Source organism: Gossypium arboreum, chromosome 8 (assembly GCF_025698485.1).
Source record: "Gossypium arboreum isolate Shixiya-1 chromosome 8, ASM2569848v2, whole genome shotgun sequence".
NCBI lineage: Eukaryota > Viridiplantae > Streptophyta > Magnoliopsida > Malvales > Malvaceae > Gossypium > Gossypium arboreum.
In genome coordinates, this window is record NC_069077.1 from 100,051,624 (window position 1) to 100,063,240 (window position 11,617).

The following is an 11,617-nucleotide window of genomic DNA, read 5'->3' on the forward strand; positions in this document are numbered from 1 at the left end:
TGGAAGCAAAGAAATTTCCTATAAAGAGATATTTAAAGTTGTGTGGGACAGTGTCAGAATGACTCCGAAATCCCCTGTTCTGTTTTTGGAAAATCATTATAATTTGTACAAAAATGGTTATAAGATAATATTTACATGCTTAGACTCCTTAATGAGTCTAGTTTCAAATGAAATCAAATAGAACACATTATGAATTCTGTACAATGTAAAATTTTATTCGTAGTGAAGAGTGGTCAGATTAGTCAAACAGTGAAACAGGGGAAACTTTAAGAAAAATCTGGTATTGATTGGCCAAACCTAAAATTATGAAAATTTTATGGATGGAAGATATACGAGTCTATATTCAGGGAAAATTAACAGCAAGTGATTTGGAGTTTTTTAGCTCCAGTTATAAATAATTTAGTGACTATTGCTCAGGAAAACAGCTCGTAGTGAATATGTGATTTTGTTGTAAACATGGATAAAACTTGTTTTAGTTGCTCATAAGCTATTGATTAAACCCATACGTGAATTCTAAATCGTGATATTGTAAAACGAGATATGAGTGTTAGACGGATCTTTGATATTAAAATTTGTGAAATTGTAAGTTTATGAGTATTCGAATATGAAATGATAGTATGGCGTGAAATTGAATTTTTCATTGGAAAATGATTGATGTAGATTCGGCCAAGACAAAGTGTAAACATGATAGTATATGTGGTATGTGAAGTATATTAGGATAATTGTGATGTGAATACATGAAAATTTATATTTTGATTTAGGATTTTATGTGATGAATGTGAATGTGTATATATGAGATAAGGCCGAATGGCCAATGTGATGAATGTGAACATGCATATATGTGATAAGGCCGAATGGCCAATGTGATGAATGTGAGCATGCATATGTGTGATAAGGCCGAATGGCCAATGTGGTGAATATGAACATGCATATATGTGATAAGGCCGAATGGCCAATGTGATGAATGTGAGCATGCATATGTGTGATAAGGCCGAATAGCCAATGTGGTGAATATGAACATGCATATGTGAGATAAGGCCGAATGGCCAATGTGATGAATGTGAACATGTATATATGTGGTAAAGCCGAATGGCTAATGTGAAATATGTATGAGATATGTATATGTGGTAAAGCCGAATGGCTAATGTGAAATATGTATGAGATATGCATATGTGGTAAAGCCGAATGGTCAATGTTAAATATATATATGAGATATGTATATGTGGTAAAGCCGAATGGCTAGTGTGAAATATGTAGGCGATGTGCGTATATTGTGGCCGAACGACTAATGTGAAAGGTGTGTATTATTAGATATTTGATGAGGCAAATGAATTACAAATATGACAGTCGATGTGAATGTTGTAACATGTGATTAAATGTACATGAAACTTGGAAATATATTCCGGGTAAGACCCGATGACTATGTGTGGAGATTATGTCCGGGTAAGACCCGATAACTTCGTGTGGAGATTTTGTTTGAGCTAAAGGTCTCGCCGATAATCCGAGTAGAGGTTAAAGCTATAAGACTTCGTAATAAGAATTGCTTATAAATATATTCAATGCGAAAGGTTAAACAGGTATGTACTCAAAGTTTATATGTGAGCTTGATTTGAACTAAATCATAAGGTAGTTATGTGATGCATACGAGAGCAATCTATGAGACTATTCCTATGATTATGTGACATCGGATCAGTGTGAGAGGTTATGTGAAATCATACAATATATTTATGTCACATGAGCTCACTTTTATGTGAAAGTTTATTTGCCTATTGTATATGATGAGATGTGCATATTCGATAAAGGGATGGTATGCCCGAAGGAAGAGTGAAATAAAATATACGAACAACTATGTTATAATTTGATTGTTATCTGTTGACACCGCTTAAAACTTACTAAGATTGTAATGCTTACTCCGTTTACTCTGCTTCCTCCTCTTTTATAGATCTCATTGCGGCTACGTGCTCGGGGATCGTCAAGAACTAGTCACACTATCACTATCCACCGCTTGTTCTTGTTATGTTTAGAATTATTTTACGGCATGTATAGAATAGACTAGTGGCGGAAGAATATTTTTGGTTAATGTATATAAGCCATGCGAAAATGGCATCTTTTGAATGTTTACTTAGTGAAGTTTAAATTTTACCTCTGGTTGTGCTTAGTACTTATTTAAGCGAACGATCTTTATTTCAAGAAAAAGTTCAAAATTTTACTGTTCTGACATGAGTTACAAGTCCGGTAATGCCCCTTACCTATTCTGGCGACGATTACGGGATAGGGGTGTTACATTTTATTGGTATCAGAGCTACGGTTTAGTCGATTCTAGGACTAACGTAGCACGCGTGAGTCTATTTATACATGCCATAAAGTGATAAAATGATAGTGTAATGATTTTTGACTATTAAAATGTGTTTGCTGTATTGTAATGAATCTTGATCCCGATCGAGCTGTAGCAAGCTTCTGACTATGACAATTTGCGATATAACTTCACTTAGATATGCCTAAATTATTAAGTTGATTAGGTACGTATCATGTACTCGTATTTGAATGTCGATTTGGATTCAATTATAAGGGTATAAGTGATGCAATTTTGAAAGAGTGTTATGACTATAAATATGATTTTTGTATGTGGCTATGGAACTGGAAGTTGAATGGTTGATAAGCATGTTGTGTTTGTATTCAAGTAATGTAAATGATATACTAATGTGTATTGCCATATGTGTATATGTACATGAGAATTGAGAGTGATATATCCGGGCTAAGTCCCGAAGAGCATTCGTGCTAGTGATATATCCGGGCTAAGTCCCGAAGAGCATTCGTGCTAGTGATGTATCCAGACTAAGTCCCGAAGAGCATTCGTGCTAGTGATGTATCCGGACTAAGTCCCGAAGAGCATTAGTGCTAGTGATGTATCCAGGCTAAGTCCCAAAGAGCATTCGTGCTAGTGATGTATCCGGACTAAGTCCCGAAGAGCATTCGTGCTAGTGATATATCCGGGCTAAGTCTCGAAGAGCATTCATGCTAGTGATGTATCCGGACTAAGTCCCGAAGAGCATTTGTGCTAGTGATGTATCCGGGCTAAGTTCCAAAGAGCATTCGTGCTAGTGATATACTCGTGCTAAGCCCCGAAGAGCATTCGTGCTGGTGTTATATCCGGGCTAGGTCCCAAAGAGCAATCATGCTGGTGACGTGTATTCGGGCCTTTGTGCCTAGTAGGCTTCGTGCCGGTAATTTGAGCAAAGTTTAAGTGTTCATTACTATACGGATTCAAATTTAAATGAGATGATATGTTTAAAAGTGTACATACATGATGTTTATAGACTTGGTTAAGTCATTTCAATGTGTAATAACGAATGAATAAGAGCACTATGTGTGTGAATGATTAGAGGCACTGTGTGTGTGCAAATTCCTTTAACCGAGCACTATGAGTGCGAGATCGGTCAGTGGCCACTAAGTGTGTGAAGTGGAATTCATGTAAAACCTCGTCTGGGACGAAGGCATTGATTTGAGATAGTGTGTAAGACCATGTCTGGGACATGGCATTGGCTCGATATGTAAGAATATGTAAGACCATATCTAGGATATGGCATTGTAAGAGCTATATGTGCTTAATGAGTATCCGTAATGATTTCGAATGATTCAACGGGTATATTTAAGATGATAAATTAAGTAAGATCAGAATAAGTGATACAGGTATGTACGGAAGGTATGAGAAAATCAAATGAAAGTAAAAAGATGGTGGATATGTTGTTAAGAAATGAATTCATGTTATATATGTGTTACGGATTTAGTCTATGGAATGCTTGGTATATGAAGTCATATGTGCTATTGCTAAATGACCCCTATTTTTTTTTTGTTAATCATATTCAAGAAATTATTTCGATTAAGTTCGACATTTGAAAGTCTGTAAGAATTTTTGATGAATGCTGATAATTTTGGATATATGGGTTATGTGCTAAAATAAACCCCATGCCGGTATACAATATGAGGCTTGATGCCAAATCAATTGTATACGGGTATCGTTAACGATGATTGAATGTGCTAAATGAATTCAATGTTCGTGTATGTGGAAGTTGATTTTTGTTGGAAATAGGTTAAGTTGAATAGTGAGATATGATGGCGTTATAAAGGATATTTATTGGGATGTTTGAGTATATGTGTACTTTTGGTCGAGTTCTGACTTATACATGAATGAAAATGTGGGTTACAAATATGTGGGTTGATGATGTGAATTATACATGTTAATATGTGCTTAATATGTGTTTGAAATGCATTTGTGAATTAAATTAAGTGATTATTGCTTATGAAATCAAGAAAATGAGATATATGTGCATACTTGTAGAAATGTTTATGTATTTGTTTTAAGATAAGAAAATGATTTTATAGATCGATGCGAAATCAATAATGAATTACAATTGCTATCGATGAGCTAATGTTTATATGAATATAATTCAATAAGAGGACGTTATCCTAAACTATGCATCGGTAGAAATTTTCGGGGACGAAACTCCCTAAAGGGGGGGGGGAGAGTTGTGACACCCCTAAAGTGACCCTAGTCGGAAAGCGATTTCGGGACCGCTAAACCGAGTCACCAAATTAATTGAATATGATATTTATTGTCTAAAATATGTGAATATGAATGTGTGAAAGTTTTAAGCTTCGATTTAGTAAATTGCATGTGAATTTAGTCAATAGGACTTATGTGTGACACTTTTGAAATGTGATAGGTCAAAACATAAGGATCTATTAGTGCATGTAATAAAAAGGGTGGACTTGCATGTCAATTTCCCCCCTAATTAGTAGTGGCCGGCCATGAGCATGAGGGTGGACAAAATGTTATGGCTAAAAAAACATGTCATGAACATGTTGGGTTAATGCTTTATATTAGGAAAAATAAAATAAGGAGTATGGGCAATAAAATAATAAGGGGAAGGTAAATGATGATGAAAAAAGAAAAAGAAAGAAAAAAAAAAAGCTCTCATGTTGTTCTTGGCTGAATAGAAGAAAGAAAAAGAAAGAAAAAAAAAAGCTCTCATGTTGTTCTTGGCCGAATAGAAGAAAGAAACAGAAGGAAAAAGAGCTTTGAGGAAATCGGCTATAGTGGTTTGCTAGACTAAGGTATGTTTGATGATGTTCCATGAGATGCATGCATGTTTTAGTTGTTAGCTTGAGTTCTACCTAGCCCATGGTCTAAATCTTGCTATGTGATGGAGATGACACTCGGCCATGGATGTATCATTCTTGCTTGGTGTTGATGTTGTGTTGATGAGATATCAAGTTATTTTTGTGACCCAAGTTGAGATTTGGATTTTGGAATGAGTAAGGTTTTTGGCTATGGTAATTATAAGGGTGATGGATGTTGTTTCATGCTAAATCTAGATGAACAATGTTAGTGCTTATATCTCGATATTTATGAGTTTCTTTCTTGGTTTTACCTCAAACCCATGAAGTATTCTCAATTGGTGTTGTTAGAGGTTTCGGTCATGGGATTATAAGCTTGTTAGTTTTGATGGTGAAATTTATGCCATGTAAGGGTAAATGGTTCAAAGGAACATTCGGCCATGATGTAAAAATTATGGTGGAGTGATGTTAAATGCTTTGAATGTTGAATATATATATATATTGTTATAAGTTGAATTTAAGGTTTGCTAAATTGTCTTTGTCATTGCCGAATGTGTGTATAGTTAAAGAGAATTTGTTTAAGTGCTTAGTTAATTGATATTGAGTTAATGATATGTGTATTCGGTCATAAAGTTGCACATGAGGAAATGTTAGATTAATGGTATTAAATTGCTTAATGTGATTAAAAATGCGTATGACCATTTTGTATTTGAGCTAAAGGTGGCCATATGACCTATCAAATTCATTGTCATATTCGGCCATAAGCTAGCATAATGAGACTTTAATAAGTTAAATTTGTTTGAATTAGCTTAAGAGCTTAGAGGACCAAAGTTGGATAAAGGAAAGGAAAAAGTGATCGAATAGCCTTGAAATCGATTCGACAACATCCGAGGTAAGTTTTAAGTGATTAAATGTTGAGTAAATTCAATCATAATAGGACATAATGAGTTGATTTAATAAGATATGATGTGGCCATGATATGTCTTAAACTCAAATGGTAAGTTCATAAGTGTTTGGACTTGGAAATTTAAGAGCAAATTGTAATAATTTGCTTTGGACAGCAAAGAGTAACATGATTTTAGAAAATCACTATAAATTGTTGGTGTGGAATTATAGGCTGAATAAAATATGTAATCAAAGCTTAGTTAGTCTAGGTTCTTATAAAAGAGACCGTGGAAGCAAAGAAATTTCCTATAAAGAGATATTTAAAGTTGTGTGGGACAAAGGTCGAATGACTCAAAATCCCTGCTCGCTTTTTGGAAAATCATTATAATTTGTACAAAATGGTTATAAGATAATATTTACATGCTTAGACTCCTTAATGAGTCTAGTTTCAAATGAAATCAAATAGAACGCATTATGAATTCTGTACAATGAAAAATTTTATTCGTAGTGAAGAGTGGTCAGATTAGTCAAACAGTGAAACAGGGGAAACTTTAAGAAAAATCTGGTATTGATTGGCTAAACCTAAAATTATGAAAATTTTATGGATTGAAGATATACGAGTCTATATTCAGGAAATTAACGGCAAGTGATTTGGAGTTTTGTAGCTCCAGTTATAAATAATTTAGTGACTATTGCTCAGGAAAATAGCTCGTAGTGAATATGTGATTTTGTTGTAAACATGGATAAAACTTGTTTTAGTTGCTCATAAGCTATTGATTAAACCCATACGTGAATTCTAAATCGTGATATTGTAAAACGAGATATGAGTGTTAGACGGATCTTTGATATTAAAATTTGTGAAATTGTAAGTTTATGAGTATTCGAATATGAAATGATAGTATGGCGTGAAATTGAATTTTTCATTGGAAAATGATTGATGTAGATTCGGTCAAGACAAAGTGTAAACATGATAGTATATGTGGTATGTGAAGTATATTAGGATAATTGTGATGTGAATACATGAAAATTTATATTTTGATTTAGGATTTTATGTGATGAATGTGAATGTGTATATATGAGATAAGGCCGAATGGACAATGTGATGAATGTGAACATGCATATATGTGATAAGGCCGAATGGCCAATGTGATGAATGTGAGCATGCATATGTGTGATAAGGCCGAATGGCCAATGTGGTGAATATGAACATGCATATATGTGATAAGGCCGAATGGCCAATGTGATGAATGTGAGCATGCATATGTGTGATAAGGCCGAATGGCCAATGTGGTGAATATGAACATTCATATGTGAGATAAGGCCGAATGGCGAATGTAATGAATGTGAACATGCATATATGTGGTAAAGCCGAATGGCTAATGTGAAATATGTATGAGATATGTATATGTGGTAAAGCCGACTGGCTAATGTGAAATATGTATGAGATATGCATATGTGGTAAAGCCGAATGGTCAATGTGAAATATATATATGAGATATGTTTATTTGGTAAAGCCGAATGGCTAGTGTGAAATATGTAGGCGATGTGCGTATATTGTGGCCGAATGACCAATGTGAAAGGTGTGTATTATTAGATATTTGATGAGGCAAATGAATTACAAATATGACAGTCGATGTGAATGTTGTAACATGTGATTAAATGTACATGAAACTTGGAAATATATTCCGGGTAAGACCCGATGACTACGTGTGGAGATTATGTCCGGGTAAGACCCGATAACTTCGTGTGGAGATTTCGTTTGAGCTAAACGTCTCGCCGATAATCCGAGTAGAGGTTAAAGCTATAAGACTTCGTAATAAGAATTGCTTATAAATATATTCAATGCGAAAGGTTAAACAGGTATGTACTCCAAGTTTATATGTGAGCTTGATTTGAAGTAAATCATAAGGTAGTTATGTGATGCATACGAGAGCAATCTATGAGACTATTCCTATGATTATGTGACATCGGATCAGTGTGAGAGGTTATGTGAAATCATACAATATATTTATGTCACATGAGCTCACTTTTATGTGAAAGTTTATCGCCTATTGTATATGATGAGATGTGCATATTCGGTAAAGGGATGGTATGCCAGAAGGAAGAGTGAAATAAAATATACGAACAACTATGTTATAATTTGATTGTTATCTGTTGACACCGCTTAAAACTTACTAAGCATTGTAATGCTTACTCCGCTTACTCTGCTTCCTCTGTTTTATAGATCTCATTCTGAAGCTGTGCTCGGGGATCGTCAGCAACTAGTCACACTATCACTATCCACCGCTTGTTCTTGTTATGTTTAGAATTATTTTATGGCATGTATAAAATAGACTAGTGGCGGAAGAATATTTTTGGTTAATGTATATAAGCCATGCGAAAATGGCATCTTTTGAATGTTTACTTAGTGAAGTTTAAATTTTACCTCTGGTTGTGCTTAGTACTTATTTAAACGAACGATCTTTATTTCAAGAAAAAGTTCAAAATTTTACTGTTCTGACATGAGTTACAAGTCCGGTAATGCCCCTTACCTATTCTGGCGACGGTTACGGGATAGGGGTGTTACATCAAGTATAAAGTCCAAAAATTCATGCACAAAAATAAACAGGTTATGAAATATATAATTTAAATGCATCTCTGATTGAGTCATCCCGTATTTTTGAGCATCTCTAGTAATATTGTAACTGCAACTACATGTGTTGTAGCTTAGCCGTTATACCAAACTGTTCACTTCGTGGAATGGTGCTAGATAAAGGGACTCTCAGTGTCAAACTTAGGAAATTGGTTAAGGGTGGTTTCAGTTTTAGGCAAGTGGGTAAGTAGCTGAGGGTAAGGTTTAGACTTGAAAAGGGTGGTGGTTTTAAGGATAGTTCAGGTGTGGTAGTTGAAGCCTTCAAATGAAGGTGGTTAGGATGGTGATTCAGGGAGTTAAGGGCTGTAACATTAAGGGGTTAAGTGAGATGCTACTTAGGAGTGGTGGTGGAGCAAGGTAAGGGCTATAGGTTTGTGCGGAAAAGGGTTGAATATTTCCCTTCTTAGTAGTGTCTTAAGCCCAATGGCAGCTCCTTTTTGTATCCTAAGCTCCTATACTGAAAATAAACTAAAAAAAAAACTCAAAGAAATTAGTGCTTGGGTTAAAACTTGGCCCTTTATTTAACAAAACAAATACCTAAATTCTTTAGGCTACTTAGAAAAATATTTTTTTTTGAAAAATTACATTAAATTAAACTAAAAAAATATTTTTTTTGAAAAATTACATTAAATTAAACTCCTAGGAGAGACTGGAGGGGCCATGGATGGTCCCGCTTAAGCTCCAATCTCTTAGACAGAGTTTCAATTAATGTAATGAACCAAAGAAAATTTTATCTAAGTCTACCATTTTATTCAAATGAGAAAAAAAACTAAAAATATAAAATAATGATGGAGAAAGTAAAGAGAACTCCTTCCATTTTATTTAGGATCGTTATTGACCATGATGGTGTCAAATGGCCATTTTTCATACCAACCATAATCATCTAGGAAGTATTCATATTCTTTCCTATCAAATCTATCCAACATCTTATTAGGGAAAGAAAACCTGTAATGATCTTTCCTGGTGGCCTTGTTTAACTTCTTGTAATTCTTACAAGTCCTCCAACTCGTGACTCGAATATGTGAAATAGTCCATCCAGTTCCTTTCTTATGCCTTTCCAAAATCACAAGTTCCTCTTCTACTTGATCTTTGGTGAACTCAACTAAAATAATGATAGGCAAATTCGAAGACAGACCCAAATAGTCATATTTCAAATGAGGAGACAAAATCTTCAGTTCCAATTTAGCTGGCTCTTCAACCAACTACTTTGGTTGCGTATACTCCTAATATGATAACTCTAATGATTCAAGTGGAACTTCTTGAGTGAATTCCTTCGAATTAGCTTCTAACCAAACCAAGCATTAATTGTCTTCATCATCACTTGGTGAATCCTCTAGTAGAATATGTTCTAACGGATCGTCTAAAGAATTGAACTCTAATTTTGTAGAAGCCAACAATTCCATCTTCGAAATAGCAGAGCAGTCTTCAACTATATCTTGGGATTTAGCAACATCGAAGTCATTAAAAGCCACATTTTCATCAAAAATTTCTTTCAACTGAGTATCTCATTGCTACTTCTGGAATCGTTGAGGATATGGCAATGGTGGAATCTTAGCTTTAATCGGACAACTCTTCTGTGGAATTTTTTTTGCATCTAAAAAAGAGTTAGATAATCAGAACTAACTGGTTTAGAGTTTACCTTATCAAGGATAATTGAATCTAACTTCTATGATACAAGATTTTCAACCCCTGGTTGAACTTCCTCTTTGTCTTAACCTACAACAGGCTCATCTTGAACCTCAATAACCTTGGGCTCCAATGTTTTTCCACTTTGTAAAGTGGTGGTTTTGCAATGCTCTTTACCCTGCTTCTCAGTTTTCCTATATTACTAAGCCAAATACCTTAGGTTCTGCTTTTGAGCTCATTGGCTAGCTGTCCCATTTAGTCTCCTAAATTCTTCAATGTTGTTGCTTGGCTATGGATTAGTTCATCATTCTTTGCTATGTACGCCTTCAGCAAATTCCCAAATTTCTTGAAGATTCAGTTGGTGTGGGTTGTTGCACTTGTTGAGAATATTTTGGCAGACAAATTGGTCGAAATGACATAGAAGAGTCACTATGTTCTACCCATTGATTAGTCCATGGAGAAATTGGATGATTCTGCCATGAAAAGTTGTAATAATTTGACTGTGGAATATTCCAATTTTAATTTCTTATGTAATATTTTGACTCTTGATTCGATGGGCAATTTTCAAAGAAATGGCCATCTCCATAGTATTCACAAGAAATATCCTCAAACTGGTTCAATTTCTGACTTGCCAGATTACCATTGAAACCATTAATAGTTATGTTCTTAAGCATAGAAGACATAGAGGATACCTGGGCTACCAAAGAAGCAAGTGTTTCCACTTTATGTACTATTGATGCTCGTCTTTCTAAGGCTGCTTGGTTAGTTGGCCACTAATAGTTATTGCTGGTAATTCTTTCAATAATCTTGTAAGCATCGTTATAAGAGTTAAAAAGAAGGGTTCCATTTGCTAAAGCATCCACCATCATTCTAGTATGAATATTGAGACCAATATAGAAAGTCTCCATTTGAATGCAACAAGGAAAGTCGTGATGAGGGCACTTTCATAATAACTCCTTGAATCGCTCCCATGCCTCATATAAAGATTCTTCATCAAGTTGTTGAAATGAAGTGACTTCATTTTGGATCTTAGCGGTTAAAGATGGAGGGAAATATTTCATTAAGAAACTTTCAACGAACTCTTGCTAGGTAGTTATGAAACCAGACGGTAGGGAGTTCAACCACGCTCGTGCTCTATCTGTAACATCCCGAATTAGGGCCTTGTCAAAACAGTGATTTCAATACCACAAATTCAAAGTAGAAATAATATTATCTTATGATTATTAGGAGGTCTATGATATGAATGCATGCTTGTGTGAAAAGTTCATGAAGAAATTTCATTGATAAAGTGTCCAATTTGACATTTAAGACTAAATTGCAAAAGTTACAACATGTGAGTTCTAGAAGCCTTAAGCA

General features: G+C 34.8%; 1 non-coding gene across 1 annotated transcript; it reads left to right on the plus strand.

Moving 5' to 3' along the window:
• Window positions 1-11,185: 11,185 nt before the first annotated feature.
• LOC128280082 (small nucleolar RNA R71) lies at window positions 11,186-11,292 on the plus strand. The gene has a single exon (XR_008270263.1). It is a non-coding gene; the product is annotated as a small nucleolar RNA R71 (small nucleolar RNA).
• Window positions 11,293-11,617: the final 325 nt, after the last annotated feature.